At 41.7% G+C, this 17251-nt stretch overlaps 1 long non-coding RNA gene across 1 annotated transcript in view; it reads right to left on the reverse strand.

Annotated features, from left to right (window-relative positions):
- Positions 1 to 16915: 16915 nt before the first annotated feature.
- LOC135981763 (uncharacterized) overlaps positions 16916 to 17251 on the reverse strand; it is a 31521-nt gene continuing 31185 nt past the window's right edge. Inside the window, exon 3 of the long non-coding RNA XR_010598923.1 lies at positions 16916 to 17035. This is a non-coding gene — a long non-coding RNA (uncharacterized LOC135981763). The remainder of the gene's footprint in view (positions 17036 to 17251) is intronic.

Consider the following 17251-nt stretch of genomic DNA (forward strand, 5'->3'; position numbering starts at 1 on the left):
CTGGCTCAAGAGAGTGCTTTTAATTCCTTATTTACATAATCACCAAATTCTTTCTTTTACTCATGTGCACACACAAACTGAAATACTCAAACATAGGCTGAAGTGACTGGGTATTGCATTTGAGATAAAAATGTCGGTCATTACAGTTATTTCTATGTAGAAATTCACTTTAATGACAACTTCAGCTTTGAAACAATGGACGTTTGAAAAATCTAAGCAAATCATTATCCAAGTCTCTTGTCTGACATTGTATTGCTCATTCCTTCTGCCCCTACTGACCTGGGAAGGAAGAAGTAAAGGTCTTGAACTCTTATCTGGGAGATGTCATAGATCATAGAATATCAAGGTTGGAAGGGACCTCAGGAGATCATCTAGTCCAACCTCCTGCTTAAAGCAGGACCAATCCCCAATTAAATCATCCAGCAGATTTTTGCCCCATATCCCTAAATGGCCCCCTCAAGGATTGAACTCACAACCCTGGGTTTAGCAGGCCAATGCTCAAACCACTGAGCTATCCCCCCTCAATTTAAATGCAACAATCTAGTACTGCAACACCATGTGTGTATGTCTTAGGCCTGGTCTACACTAAAAAAAAAAAAAGTTGGTTTAAGTACGTCGTCTGGGGTATGAAAAATCCACCCCCATGGGCAGCATATTTAAGACAACCTGCATCCCCATACAGACAGTGCTAGGTTGATGGAAGAATTCTTCCATCGACCTAGCTACTGCCTCTCGGGGAGGTGGAATACCTATGTTGATGGACAGGGCCAGCCTTATGGGTGGAACACATAGTCAATCACTCAGGGTGCCCTGGTCAGGGGGGCGCCATGTGCAGCACAGAGGTACACGCTGCCAACTGACAGGGGAGCTCCACAACTCTCACAGGTGACGTGTGGTGGGGGCAGATTTCTCCCTGCTTCCTCTTGGCAGAAGAACATGCTGGGGGAGGTGGGGAGCGGTGATGCACATATATTGCTTCCTCCCCACCCCCAATGTTCCTCCATGCTCCCTTAGAGGGCTGTGATGGGGGAAGCAAGGAGCAACACCAGGCTCTCCATGCATCCAGGTCATCTTCCCCACCTGGGCTGTGCTATGAGGTGAGCATCAAGAGCTGCTGCTCTCCTGCCCTCCCATTACGCAGCCCAGGTGGGGAAAGTAACTTGAATGCAGGGAGTGCCTGGTGTTGCTCCTCACTCCCCCACCCCCAGCAGCCCCTTAGAGGGGGCATTGAAGAGCGTTTGAGGTGGGGAGCAAGCAGCAATGCTGCGTACTTCGTGCCTCCAGGTCAGTTTCCTCACATAGGGTCAGTAATGGGGTGCAGGGATTAGGGGCAAAGGGGGCATACTTCAGGGGGTAGGGGTGCAGGAGAGGAGTGCAGAAGGGGGTTGTGGAGAAGGGATTCAGGAGGGGTTAGGGGAGCAGCAGCGCAGAAGGGGTTATTCATTCTTATTGTTGTTATTGTATATTTTACAAATAATGTCAGACGTACATCTCTGTTTAGATGCCTGAAATCATGCTCAATTTTATCAGTGACTACCATCTCTCACCTTCTCTACACTAACACAAGATGGGTCCATCTTCCCCTCTGTCTGCCTGGGTTCTCTCCTTCCCTTACTTTATTTTTGAGAGCATGCAAAAACCTGTCAGCAGGAGCCAAAGGTTTAATCCTGAAACCTTTACTCTGCAAGGAGTCCTTACTCATACATTTAATCCTATTGAACTCATGAAGGTTGCAGGATCTGTCCCCCCAGCTGCCACGGTAGCTCAGCAGCTCAGAGTTTTGGAGCAGCACTGTATTTGTGTTCATTTCTCTGTAAACATTTTAATGTTTTGCTGCTGCCATGAAGAATAAAGAACAATTCTATGTTCTGCCATACAGTCTTTGTATCCTGAGGTAAAATCCATATGCCAGACTCCTGTTGGCTATATATAGCACATGTTGTGATAGATAATGCATGTTTTCTTGCCAATTCTGAGACAGACATTGCAGATATGTAATGTTGTTAAAGCTCGAATGCATAGGTTTGCATAGGTGGAATTTCCCGACAAATTAATTCCTGATTAAGATAATTTCTTCAGAATAAGCACCGGAATCAAGCCTAATCAAATGATTATTTTTGTAAAGACTATTTAATAGCAGACAATATATGTCCAAGTCTAAAATTCATACCCCTTAGGCCATGGTTTTTGCACTTTTTTATATAATTTTATTATTGCTTTTTATTTTTTAGCTAACATAGAAGTTGCTAAGTGGTTGCTAAATTATACAATTATAACCACAGAACCCTGGCATAGCAAGGGCTGTGTGTTCTGTATTCTGTTTGATATTGTGAATATGTTTTTTAATTTCTTGAGACTGCTATGGATAGTGGAAATTCCACTGCTATGGATAGTGGAAATTTCTGTAGTAGAAAATGCAGTGGCCATCCTATTTTACTAGAATGTGTGAAAGAGTGTGCTTCTCTTTTAGATTGCTTATCTCCTACTCTTTTTTTTTCCAATTACAAAAACAAAACAGGTAAAATAAGTCTTTATCATATTTGTTTGTTTTAATATATTAACTATGCAATAACAGACCAGCAAGAAGAAAAGCCGATCTATAAATGATCCTTTCTTGTGCCATTGTATTAAACCAGCCGGATAGAGCAGATGTAAGAGACAAGCTCTAGGAAGTGGAGTCTTTTATGATGTACAGAAAGATTTGTTGTTCTGTAGTGTTTTGAAGTTGACATTTTTTATTCCCAAATCACATGATGTGTCATAGTGTGACAAATTTCTAGTAACTTAGTCGTTCTCTGTTTTTTTGCCTTCAGAGCTGGGAGGCTGGAGAGCGGCGGCTGCTGGCCAGGCACCCAGCTCTGAAAGCAGTGCCGCCACCAGCAGTGGTGCAGAAGTAAGGGTGGCAGTAAGGGTGGCAATACATCACATACCATGCCACCCTTACTTCTCCGCTGCTGCTGGCAGCAGCGCTGCCTTCAGAGCTGGGAGCCCTGCTAACAGCCGCCACTCTCTGGCTGCACTTGTGCTGAGGCTTGCCGGGGCTGAGCCCTAGGATGTATTTCAATACAGATTAAGCCCTGGGAGGAAGGCTGGGGGGCCAGGGGTGATGGGGCATGGGCAGCCTGTGAGGGCCAGGGGCTAGGAGCGCCACAATACAAGTTCGCCCAGGGCAATATTTTCCCTAAGGCCGGTCCTGCCAACAGAAAAATCCCTTCCATCAGCATAGGTAGTGTCTACACTTTAACACTACAGTGGCATAGCATTTAAGTGTAGACAAGTCCCTACCCTTAGCTACCTTATAAGCTTCTGAAATTGCAAATGAAAATGTTTAACCATCATCTGTGTCATTAACTTCCTTCTATAACAACTCTCATGCAATGAGGTGGAAAGAGTTAGCTGAAGTTTCTTATCCAAACAAGGCACAATCAGTTTCTTATAGAGACAACCTTCTGTGTAGACATTACCACCTCTTGAGATGTAGCTAATGAGTCACTTAGAAGGAGCTATTATTGTCTATGTCTACTGGATACATAAGACACAACTTCAGAAACTACATAATAAATACCCAGTAGAGACTCTACCTTATGGTATAAATGATGTATTTTTTTCCTCACGTTTAAAATTAGGTACAGTAGTAACTACAAAATCCTGAATAGATTCTTTTCTATTGGGGATGAAATAATACTGTTCAAATTTTAAGAAGTTTGTTTTAAAATAAACAAGAAAATTGTAGCAAACTATTGTAAGGTGACACATGCAGTGACTGTGTAGTTAAGGCTGTCTGAGCTATTCCATTATAAAGAGCCATATTCAGTGGCTTATAATTTTCTTAGGCCCCAATTCAGCAAGATACTTATGCATGTACCCAACTTTTAAGGCACATCTTTAACTGTCTTGCTGAATCAGGGCCTTAAAGTTTTAGCTTTTCAGCTGAATTTTTAGAGTGCTTGCTCCGAGTCAAGAGAGTTAATTTTTTTCTAACAGTTTCATCAAAAATACTTTAGCCATTTTAAAGAAAATACACATTGTTTCTAAGAAATACTGTTGTGATCTTTTTATAGAACATCCCCATTGCCTCAACGGAAGTTGATGGAACCTTAAGTTGGCAAGGGCCTAGACCAGGGGTCGGCAACATTCGGCACGCGGCTCGCCAGGGTAAGCACCCTGGTGGGCCGGGCCAGTTTTATTTACCTGCTGACGCGGCAGGTTCGGCCGATCGCGGCCTCCACTTGCCGCGGTTCGCCGTCCCGGGCCAATGGGGGCGGCGAGAAGCAGCGCAGGCGAGCGATTTGCTGGCCGTGGCTTCTCGCCGTCCCCATTGGCCCGGGACGGCGAACTGCGGCCAGTGGGGGCCGCGATCGGCCGAACCTGCAGCGTCAGCAGGTAAATAAAACTGGCCCGGCCCACCAGGGTGCTTACCCTGGCGAGCCGCGTGCTGAACGTTGCCGACCCCTGGCCTAGACCTTGGGTCATACTATTAGTCTAATAAGAACTGGGTTTTATTTGCATGAATTACAAAGGTATACAAACTAGAGCTCGATGAAATATTTTGCATTAAAGATTTATTGACAAAAAATGCAAATTCAGTGACATTGAAACAATTTGTGAATTCATGTCAATTTGCAGAATTGTTTTATTTAAAAAAAAAACTACTAAGAACATCCCCAAAGCTGCTAAATATTTTGTTTTGATACTTTTGAAATGAAACATTTTGCATTTTTTTTGTTTGAAATTAGTTTATTTCAAAACTTCCTTTACTTTGCTTATTTTTTTTAAAGTTTTAAAATGATCAAACTTGAAACAAAATATCAAAACCTAACATTTAGTTTGATTTGAACTGAAATATTTTTTGACTTCTCGATTCACTGAAAATATTTGATTTGGATTTGAACCAAAACATTTCCTGCCCCTCACCCCCCGAAAACCAAAAATCCCATTATTCACCCAGCTGTAGTAAAAACATACTTCACACATATATACTGGATTATGTTACATGGTAAAGTTAGCTTTGTCTCAGCATTCCATTGGCAGTGCATGCATGTATAAACTAAGAATGATGTGTAATGGTGCACATGGAAGGAGGTACAGTGTGGGAAGATTTGTGCCCTCTTCCATAGAAGGAGGTAGGGCTCAGGAGTCTCTTTCCATGATACGGAGTTATGGTGGTAGGTAGCAGTGCACATGAAAGGAGAAAGTACTGTAAAGAAGATCTGCTGCTTTCCATGTGATGTGTGTGGGAGCACATGGCTAGTGTTGGTGAAGATCATCACTGTGTTTGGGGTGTGTATAGAAAGAGGAGGGGCTCACTCCTGATTGACTGCAGATATCAAACAATACAGAATGTTCAATTGTTATACTGCAAATAGAAGAATATGGTGTATTTTTCAGTTTCTTCATTTTCCCTTTTTTTTTTTTTTAAGTATGAATATCCATATAAAACCAACTACATATCCCCTGAACAAATTACAGTAAGGTGGCAAAGGAAATGACAACCTTAACATTGCCCAGTGTAACCTTAATTGTTCCCCCATGTGCACACAGTCTTTAATACACAAGGTGACATTATTTTTCTGCCCAGAAGAAGCATCTATACACTCCGAAGAACTAATCTCTGGCTTCCTTCTTTTTCTTCACTGATAACTTCACAGCACTTCCAATCTCCCAGGACCAAAATTTCATTGAAATCACAGTGTGATCTTAGACTCTTTTTTCTCTTCTTTCCTTAGCTAGCCTCATGATAAATCCTGTTGCTTCTCCCTCTTGAACATCACCAAAATCTACCCTTCCTTAGCTAGCCTCATGATAAATCCTGTTGCTTCTCCCTCTTGAACATCACCAAAATCTGTCTTCACTGCTAAGAAACTTGTCCAAGCCCATGTCATCTCTCACCTCTGACATTCTCATCTCTAGCCTCCATATCACTCACCTCTCCCCTTGCTAGTCTATCTAAAATGGCTGCTTTTTGTCATCTTACTCACCACATCCCAACACAATACTCTCTCCTTGGATTGGTTCCCTCTCTCTGTGCTCTCACTTCCTCATACACTCTCCCACTTGCTGTGCCCTCTTCCCAGTCTTTTTGCCTTACATCTCAATTCAATTCTATTCCACTATCAATTTTGTGCTTTCTTTCATGTTGCTTCCTAACTCTGGGATACTTTCCCAGTCTTTCTCCTCCCTTAAATCTCTTCTTAGATCCCATTTCTTCAAGCAATTCCTCCTTCCTTCTCTTCATCAATAATCCCCACCCTCTCATTCTCCTGCCTTGTTTTATTTAGGTTTCTTTGAGTCAGTGAATTGGCTAAGGTATATAAAGTGCTGTGTAAATTGATGGTGCTGTATAAATAACTTAATATAATAGTATGTATTCATTTTAGAAGTTTGAACTGAGGACAGTGTGTAATATCACAGAGAGAAAGCCAAACCAAAAATAAATATGCAGCATTGATACTGACACCAGCAGTTAATAAAATGAAGAATAGAATATACTCAGTGAGCATTGGGAAGGGGGAAGAGAAAAGATAAGTTCCAACCTTATACGGAGAAAAAAATTAAAGCTGTGAAATCTAGTGATGCAGACAAAGATTTTACAGTGCAGGAAATCTACAAATTTGCAATTGCTCCTGAACTCTAGTTATACCTCCTAGGAAACTATGGAAGAAAAATCCCATGCTAAAGTAATGAGTAATTGAGATTTTAGGTTTGTAAAAGATAATCCAGAGGTGAAAGTGAAACAAAGTATCAGTCAGTAAAGCCATCTCTTATTGAAACTACATTTAATTTAAAAGAGAAGAGAAATTCGCTTATATTCTCTTAACTAAATCTAGAAAATGTCATAAAAATAAAAGTCTTATTGAAAGAATATTTACTGAAATATAAAAGTCTACCTACCAAGAACATGTTGCAAGGTTGGGCCCTGATCCTGCAAACTCTTAAACATGTGCTTAACTTTAATTATGTGAAGAGTCCCTTGATGCCACTGCTGTTAGTCAGGATTTACTCTAGTGTAACTGAGTGCAGAATTTGGAGCAGACAGCTTCTTGAATCTTTTCCATCATTCACATATATGTGGGGGTTTTTTGGTCAGGCTGAGAAGCCTCTTAAAAAAAAAGTGGAAATGTAGAACACAAAAGCACTCTCTCTCGCGATCTCTCTCTCTCTTTTTAAATTTGGAGTGGAATAAAAAATAAGGCAACACCGAATAGCTATGAGACTTTTGGAAAATTCCAGTGACATGTTTGGCTAAGAAAAGTAGTTAACAGATGAGTGAGTGACTTTTGAGAGAATTTATATTTTACTGACAGAAGAATGAGGAAAATCAAGGCACATCAAGCTCTTTCAGCATAGGAGATAGACGTCTGTGCAAACTGGTCAGGTGGAAATAGGTCAAGAGTAGTCAAGAGACCTTAGTGCTGAGACCAAAAGATTAAAAGATTTTGATAAGTAAAGAGGAGCTTCTCAGGGAGGGTGGTATAGAGAGTTCACAGAAGAAAGAATTGTGTGTCAGACCTAAGAAAAGCTGTAACTGATCAAGGGTACCAAGTAATGACTGTAAAACTGCCTAGAAAAAAATGTATAGGTTTTTTGAGATTGGGCTAGTATGGTGTTATAATTATAAATAATGGTTTGGTTTTTTTATGTAGATAATTTATGCTAATTTAAAAATAAATTATTTAATAAAAGTATTACCCAGAATGCTAGGCTCTTCTTATTACTTCCTCTGCAGCTCACCTGCAGAGAGATCACATACAAACTGCTTGGCAGGCATGCCCAATCTAGTGGTGATCAAATATATGATTATACAGAGCACACATAATAGTAACACCAAGAGAGCTGAGCATTCTAGTGAAGAAAGGGTGAGAGATTTAGACAGTATCGTCTCACAATCATCAAATGAGGAGCATATTGAATCAGTGTCACAAGGGTAGAGAGAATCTTTCCAGAGAGATTTATCTGATCAAGACATTGCAGAGCAGGAGGGCTCTGATGAAAATAGCTGAAGAGAAGCATTAATATTAGAGGCAGAACTTAATACTAGTTCAGATGGAGGAGAAACTAGTGCCACAAATCAAAGTACAAGTAATCTTGAAAATATACATGCAAATTTAACCACCAATATGCCTGGTAGAATGAGGACCATGTTATTAGGGGTATTACAATATACCTGCAGCCTCTCAGTGTAGTGTTTCTAAATCTCTGTCAGCAATTGAAGAACAAGAATGAGTGAAATTGAGTTAAATGCCTATTAGGATTGTGAAGAATAAAGAGAACAAAGAAACCCCATACATAAGTATTGCTGATCATTTCAGTGTTACTAATTTGCTCCAAAACTAAAAGAAAAATAGGTTACTTATGATGGAGTGTACAAACCACACACTGGGTCAGAAGAGGCTAAAGAGCAGTTCTCGGGCTACTCTGCCCTGCCACACCTGCAAAGCCTACTCCGGCTGGAGGAGGGGTTTAAGAGAGCCAGACAGCTCAGAAGGGGGAAAGACCTACCCTGGGAACTCCTGAGTAAGGGTACTGTTGGAGTCCTGGCTGCTGCGGAGAGGTTTCCAAGCAGTAGATATCCCAGGCTCCAGAGGAGGGACTAGCATTTCCCTAGATCTAAGGAACCCTTCACTCTAACTTCTGGTGGATCATTTGCAAGGCTTTTGACCACACCTTGGACTTGGAAACTAAGTGGTAGAAAGTGGCCCAGGGAGACAACCCCACAGCACTATGGGGTGTTTGCTGATGCTCTCTCCTGTAAGACCCTTGGTAGGTATGCCCCCCTACCACCTGCTCATTTGTGAAGGGGGCATTAACCCCTTTCCCCACCTTGGAGAAAAGGGGGGGCTGGAGACATTTGTAAATCCTGAATCAAGGGCATGCCACCCACGGGGGTCTGGAGGTGGGCTGAAGACCCTTCATTGTCTGGGAATGTTGAACTATATATATATAGATAGTTGAACTCTGTTACCCCGTGACTTGGCTGGAGGGCTGAGTCATACCGAATGGAAGGAGGACTGCCATATCATTAGAGTCTTTGCTGGCAAGGGACACTGGAGATGGGGGACAGCTGGGATCCAATGGCCTAACACCGCTGGCATCACTAGTAATTTCATCTCTGTCACAGATACATATATCCAATAGCATTAAGGAACTGATAACGAACCTAAAGGTAGCAGACTGACTAATGCTGAAGGCAATACTAATAATACATAGCAATAGAAGTAATAGTAATAATATCTTTAATGGCAACTTGGATTTGAAAAAGCCTGTGTTCAGAAGCCTAAGCCATGGTAATTTCAGCAATTAAGGAAATAACACAAAGCTTTGGTTGTCATATTTAATTATTCTTTATTTAAATGTTGTCAGTGTGTCAGTGCTGTATAAGATGCGACATTTAAGAAACCTGTAAGAGCTTATGGGCTAAAAGACAGACTTACAGAGCTCCATGCTCTGTGTTGCCAACTTTGATTTCTTTCTTTCTTTCTTGTTCAGCAAACCATTAATCAAGAATTTTACATAAGCACATAACTCCAATAGTTGAGGGTTTATGAAAAAAACCAAATATGATGCACATGATAAAATTGTAAGAGTTAAGTATCAGAGGGGTAGCCGTGTTAGTCTGAATCTGTAAAAAGCAACAGAGGGTCCTGTGGCACCTTTGAGACTAACAGAAGTACTGGGAGCATAAGCTTTCGTGGGTAAGAACCTCACTTCTTCAGATGCAAGAAGTTGTAAGAGTTAGCTACACCACTTCCCTGTTTACTCTTCCATTGAGCCTTGTTGCAAGAGAGGAAAACAACTTCCTTCCAGATCCTAATACCTAAATTCCTATAATGTAACATGCAAATAATCTAATTCCATGCATAAATTAAAAGGCATTTGTACAGGTCTGGCAATCAGGCCCTTACTAGGAAAAAGTAAACACAAACTACAACTCCCCTCATATGTAGAGAAAACTTGTTAACTGACATTGATTTATAAGAAACTTGCTAACAGACCTTGTCACATCTGAGGAGTAACATGGGTGTAGTTTTCTTGGCCTAGGGCAAGTTTACACTTAAAATGCTGCATTGGTGCTGCTGAACTGACGGAGCTGTTCCACTGTAGCACGTAAGTGAAGATGCTTCTACGCTGATTCTCTCCCGTCGACATAGCGCTGTCTATGTGGGGGGTAGGTTGGTATAACTACATCGCTCAGAGGGGTGGATTTTTCACATTCCTGAGTGACGTACCGATACAGGTCTGTAGTGTAGACGTGGCATTAGTTATCTGTATCACAACAGCTTATTTGGTACTTCCCTTCCTCCTATCCACTGCCTGTTTATTTGTCAGTCCTTCGACTCTGAGATAGGGTTTGTTTCTTCTTCCATGTGTAACTTTAGCCCCCTCATGGCCAAGATAGAGACTGCTCTGCGGACAACCCTAGCCAAGAAAAGGCACTCACAGGAACACAGCAAGGAATGTCCTTTCCATCCCGGAGCACCTGTTCAAAAAACCCCAGAGTGAACACAAACATACACACACCAAACCCCCCAGAGAGAATACACACACACACACACAACTGGACAAGTATAATGAATATAGGTAAGGGAAATATTTATAAAACAATGGGGGGGAAAGATAGGGAAAGCAGTAAACCAGGGTTACATTCAACACAAGACCCCACAGGCCTAGTGGTATCACAGTCTGAAAGGGCAGACACCAAGCAATGTGCCTGCACACAGAGTTCAGGAGTCCTGGGCAAAGTTTCAGTCCAGTGGTGAGTCTTGGGTGCTCCTGGTTGTCTTCAGCACCAGGAAACTTTCCCCAACAAACCCCTCTGGTGCCCTCTTCTGCAATCCCACACAGAGTGACAACCTCCCCATTTAGTTAGCTACAGCCTCACTCCTTATTCCCAAGGCAGAGTCACAAGTCCCAGTAGTCATGGCCCCATACAGCTCTGGGCAGCAGGAATACTGGATCCAGTTCTGGTTTGTCCTTCTCGAGAGATTCCTCCATGGCATGGTGCTCCTCCTGGCTCCCATCCTGGGGCGTCTCCATTCAGCTGCTCTCCTCCTGCTTTGGGCATGTTCTTAGTTGTTTCACTATGTGAGGGCCTGCTTACAGCAGCCCTTCTGTCTGGAGCTCCAGACATACACACCCTGTCTTCTCCCTCTCTCTCTGCTGCCCCCACAACCTCCTAAAAAACAGTACTGGAACAAACAGCACTTACCTCCCCTCCCCCAAGTCAGGACAAATATTCAAATACTCTCTAAATCCCCAAAGGGTTACACCTGTTTGGAAAGCACACAGCACGCTGTGAACCGGATTCTCAGATGGTGAAATTCAATATAATTCTATTGACGTCTATGGAGCTACATCAACTTGCACCAGTTGAAGATCTGGCTCTGTGGGTACTACAAGACATTAATAATAATAACTTTAGCTTTGCACCTCTTGCTTAAAGTCAGTGAAAGTCATGTGTCTAAATCTCTCCTGCATCTCTTTAGAACATTGCCACAGTCAGAGTCTATTTTTTGCAGCCTGGCAATTATTTGCATCTGTAGATTATCAAACAATAAAGGGGCAAAAGAAGAAGTGCTGCTAGAATAATGCACTATTCTCAGAGAGCAATAAAATCAACAGAAGAATATTCACACATTCCTAATGATCACATTATTGTCATCACTTATTTTCATGGTTCTTGTAACATTGCACAAATATTTGAATACTACTTGTTGGAGAAAGCTATTTTCAGAGAATTTCACTTTTTCTGGGTTTGAAAATGGTAACATGCCTTAAATCTGAAAGTCTGTTAATGTATGTAGTTGGGGAAAATTAGAGCCTAAACCTATCTATCAGTCTATGATTTGCCCATCACCAGGATACTTGGGCACTCACTGCAGTCCTTATTCAAGGAAAATCTCCCACTAAAGACCATGGGAGCTTTGCTGGAGTAAAGATTGTAGGATCAGGCCCTTAGCAGAATGGAAATCCTAGTTATTTGCTTAATTTTGAACCCATCTGTCTCCCTTCTATTATGTGTCTTGACATCTTTGGTGTGGGGGAAAAATTGAACATGGTTCTTTTTGTATGTTGAACACCATATTGGAAAGCACGGAACAGTCAAGAAGTTGGGATGAGAAACATAAATGGATTCTCATGTGGAAATAGTTTGTGACAGGAATAAGTACATGTTCATAGGTTTACCTCCATTAATTGTGATCCACTACTGGAGGATAGCATTGGAGATGAGAAGAATAACACAAAAATTTGCTCCAATTTAGCTGCATGTGCACCTTTAGCTATGATTACCCCGTATCAGGCTTTTAAATACTTAATAAACTTTTTATCCTTCACAAAGTTTAGAGGGGAAAATGAAGTCTAGGTGAAATTTTAACAGATTAAGACTTCAGATAGATCTGTATTCCTCTGAGCGTGAAAGACACCTTTGATTAATGGTTTGCTGTACCTCTGCTAGCATTACAAATCTTTAGTAAATATACCACTAGGACATTAATGTGTGGGATGAGTGTAAGTAGAATAGGCTGCATATGCAGGAAGCACAGCAGAATTTCCATGGGCCATGGAGCAGAAATCTAATGATCTTCTTCCTTTAATCTGGCACACTTTGTAAATGAAGTTGGCACAGAGATATATGCAGTACTTCAAAATAATTTACCTCTATTGCAGGGCCCTTAACGTTTTGACAATATTACTGGTTCTTATAATCGCTTAACAAGTACTTTTTTTCTAAAGTCTTATCCGTTTTCTTTGGCATGCAATATTTTAGTTATTTGGTAAATCCATTATGGTTTAAAGCACAGAGTCCTCAGAGCATCAGGAAGGATATGTATAATAGCACAACTGAAGTCACAGCAAAGTGCTTATGTAAAAATTATTTAAGCTAAATTACTTTAGTGTTCTTTGCTTCTTTATTTGCTTTACACTTGGGATAATATAGTTTTCAGTTTCAACCGCATCTTGAATTACAATTAGATCTGAAGATCAGAGACAAAAGCTACTTCATAGTTAAATTAAACTATTGAATTGTAATTGTCGAAACAACCAAGCACAAAAAGAAAAATATAAAAACAAAAACAAAACCCAGAATTGACTGAAGAGGAAGCGAAGGACAGAGCAAAACCCAACTGGAAGGATTTAAGAAAATGGGGTAACAGATGACACATGGCTTAAAGAGTATTTGCAATAAAATTAACATTAGACAGCTCATATAACATAGTAGTCCTCAATATGCAGAAATAAGAATGTGGTAACTGATAACTACTGTTACACAAAAAGGGTACAGTTCAGTTCTCAGATGCAAGCCATGGAATTCAAATTCATATCTCTGCTGGACACTAAAAACCATGGACTTAACAGAGACAGTGGTTTTATGGCCCATTACAACAATTTATAATACACCCTGCTGCCTACTAATTCTCCGTTGTCCTATGCCAGGCAGAGGTGTTAATTGCCCACTTCATTTAAGTGGTCTCCTACAACATGTGTGAACCCCTTATGTTTAACAATCTGTCCCACCTAGTATTTGCCTTGAACACTCTGGTTTCTGTCTCCAGACCTAAAGCAGAGCTCTGTGAAGCTCAAAAGCTTCTCTCTTCCACCAACAGATGTTGATCCAATAAAAGATATGCCCTCACCCACCTTGTCCCTCTCCCCATTAGCATGTATACTAACTGTTCAGGCATTGTCAATTAATATAACCTTATATGAAGTGGACAAGAGCCTTCCCATGCTATATCATGTAGGTAGGACAACAACGAGAGCTGAGTCAGTGGTTTAGAACCATACCAACAGATCCAAGCACCTCTGAACTTTGCATTTGATCCCAAGAATCTTTAAAGATTCTTCCACTTTCTGACAATGAGAGCCATTGTTTACTTTGTTCCAGGGCTTGTTTCTGAATCAGGAGTGACGGAAGCTGCCTAAAAGTGGGGGGACCACTGGCACCCAAACTATGGCCCCATCCCCTCATACCACCCCTTCTTTCCGAGCCCCTACCTTCATGCTGCCCCTTCCCCATGAGACCCGCCCTCGCTCTGCCCCTTCTCTCTGAGCCCCTGCCCTTCCACCACCCCTTCCTGTCGAGGCCCCGCTCCTATTCTGCTTCTTCATCCCCCCAAGACTCTGCCCCCCCGCTCGCTTCTCTCTGCCCCTTCTCCCTGTTGCTTGCCCTTATGGCTGGCAAAAAGTGGGAGGGCTTTTAAAAGTAATGAGGCCATGGTCCCCAAGCCACCCCATTCCAGCACCCCTGTTCTGAATTAGGTCTACAGTCTGAAGCCCTTCTTCATTATCAATTCTGACATCTGCCAGAGGCATGAGCAGAGTTATTTTCTTGCTTGCTGCTGCTTAGGTAGTACCTGATTTAATAGACATTGGATTGGGCATTGGTGTACTTCGGTTCCTCCTATTCATTGCCTATGGCACATAATAGTTTAGTTTCCTGTGGACTGTAATATTTTGGTTGAATTTCAGTTGTTGGGTTTAGTGTAGGGGTGCTGGGTGGTTAGGGTGGCCAACTTTCTAATTTGTGAAAACCGGACACTGAGCACTGGAACCTCCCCAATCCCCTTTCCGCCTCTTCCCTCGAAGCCCTGCCCCCCCCCCCACCTGTCACTCGCTGCTCTCTCCAGCTCCCTCCCCCTGCCAACTGAACAGGGGTCTATGGGTGGAGGGCTGACTGGGGCAGGACATTTGAGGGAGAGCCACACTCCAGGGGTGAGTGACTGGGGCAGGGCCGGGGAGGGAGAGCCGTGCTCTGGGGGTGGAGAGGTGACTGGGGCAGGATAGGGGGCAGCACCCCAGGGTTGGGGTACAGAGGATGCTGAGAAGGGGGCCCAGGCAGTGAGCCCAGCTACTGGCCCTGCTCCTCAAACACCGTGTGCTTCAGGATCCCTCCCTCTGGCTGCTGGTACCTCTTTCCGCCAGAGCTGGGCAGTTCTTGAGTGCTCCTCCAGCTCCAGCAGCAGCTGCTCTTCTCACCCTCCCAGCAGCAGAACGGAAGCTGACTGTGGACAGTTACTCAGGTAACCAGATTTCTGGTGTCCGGTCAATAGTTCTGACTGGACACGATCAGGTCCCCTTTTCGACATGACTTTCTGGTCGAAAACTGTACTCCTGGCAACTCTATGGTGTTGGTGGCCTAGGATATAAAGGAAGCCAGACTAAATTATCTGGTGGTCCCTTCTGGTTCTCACTGATTTCAGTGGGCATAGGATCAGGCCCATAAGGCCTCCACATCATACCACAGGTGGCATCTACTTTTTACAGCATTTATTGAAAACAGACCCTTCTTTAAACGCTTCAATAGCCTCTCATGAATCTTCGCTCTCCGTTTGGTCAACCAATCTTACAGGGTTGTTATTACACAGACTGCTTTGTTAAGAGGAGTTTAATCAAACTTCCCTTTCAAATGAAACCCACGCATGTCAGAAGTGAGCAAGCGGCTAATTTACACTCTCAGTGATAGAACAGTATGTGTATCCTCATCCTGATTATCATTATGTTTTAACTGTAATCAAAAAACAGCTTGTGCTGTCAGAATGACCTGGTAGAGGGGAAAAGATCTGCTGTCCTCCCAGGCCACGTTTCTCAGCACCCACTTACTGCCAGACTATAGTTTTGTGATGCCTTTCTAATTGGTTTCTAGGTCTATTGTTGCATTCAAAAGAAAGGCAATTTGGCTGATTAACCATCTTGCTTTCTTCTTGTGCAGTAGAAGAAGATGAAAATGACTCATTGCTACAGTAGTTAGTTTGAAAGAGGGCAAACAAAGATCATGGCTGGGCAACACACTTTGCTGCAATGACATAGGTTTTCCATAGTCTTTACCTTGTGATTAATCAAATCTATTTTATTTTCCTAATGGATGTTCCCACTGTAGTTACCCTGTATTACTATCTGTAGAATTATTTTTAATCTCACTAAGAGAAGAATACTACCAAGCTCTTGCAGTCTGTTTAGGATTGCCATAGACCAATATTTCCAATGAACAATATCCAAAGGGAAATTAGACTGTAAGATCATCTTTCAGTTGATCACGGATTGTTCCCTCCCTTAGAATGAATAAAGCCCCTGTAAATCTTTCATTTCCACCCAATGCTTGCAGTGCTTGATCTGTTCCTGCATCTGTTAAAGTCAACCATAGAATTATCCAACTTCAATGGGAGCAGAACTGGCTCCTAAGTTAGTTAGCAGGACCAACATTTTCAAAACTGGCCTCTGATTGAGTACCCTAGTTTTTGGGTGCTCAACGAAACACACCTTAAGTTAGACATCTAAAACTACCTATAAGTAGAGACCACTTTTGAAAATATTGGTCAAATACCTTACTTGACCTTTTGTTCAAGAGCATGTCAAGTAAACTTAAATATTCCAAATAACTAACACGTCCAAGACACCAGAAATATAAATAATTGCTTTAAAAATGAACAATCAAATCACATGACCCAACCAAATCCTAATGCATTGAAATCAGTATCAGCATATTTCTCTAAGTTGCTCTGTTATAGTTTTGAATATTTTTTTTAAATTTGGGAACAGACAGTAACTGCAACACTTCATAATTTCACTGCATCCAAGGCATAATATTACTCTCAACTATCAGAAGCACACAGTAGTGTGTCTAACTTCAGCCTGAAGTGATTTAGGAAATGAGATAACATAGCTCATCAAATCTGAGGCAAAAAAGGAAATGTAAGAGCCCTCATATCATCTTGTTGTCTAGGCTTGATGAAAATGTAATGAGCTAGAGAGATACACGTGACCCTTCACAATGACTAACACTGTTCTTGCTGAAGCCTAATGTTTCATTCACTGGCATTTTTCAGAAGTCAAAGTAAAGCATAATAATTCCACTAATTAAGTTCAATAGACACTTCAGAATTAATGTCCATAAAGTTCTGAAATGAAAATAATGCTACCTTGTCCTCGAGGATGCAAGTTGTGTTGGGAAACTGATTGGCTCATTCACTGTGACAGATTTGTTTTCTCACAGGTTACAAAGGCTTAATTTCCTCCATCTCTGAGCAAAATTTTGATACTGTAAAGAAATTTAAAATGCAAGCACTGTTATTTAAAACCAAACCAGACCTTAATGAAGTAAATTTCATTTAAATTTTCTTTTATGGATGACATTCTTTCAAGCATAGAAGTATAATATGTGTTTTAATAGAGGTCTCATTTATATGCCAGCATTTGTAAGAAAGATTGTTTCTGACACAAGAAGAAACATAATTGCTTTAATATTCAGATAAGC

This window comes from Chrysemys picta, chromosome 2, assembly GCF_011386835.1.
Source record: "Chrysemys picta bellii isolate R12L10 chromosome 2, ASM1138683v2, whole genome shotgun sequence".
NCBI lineage: Eukaryota > Metazoa > Chordata > Testudines > Emydidae > Chrysemys > Chrysemys picta.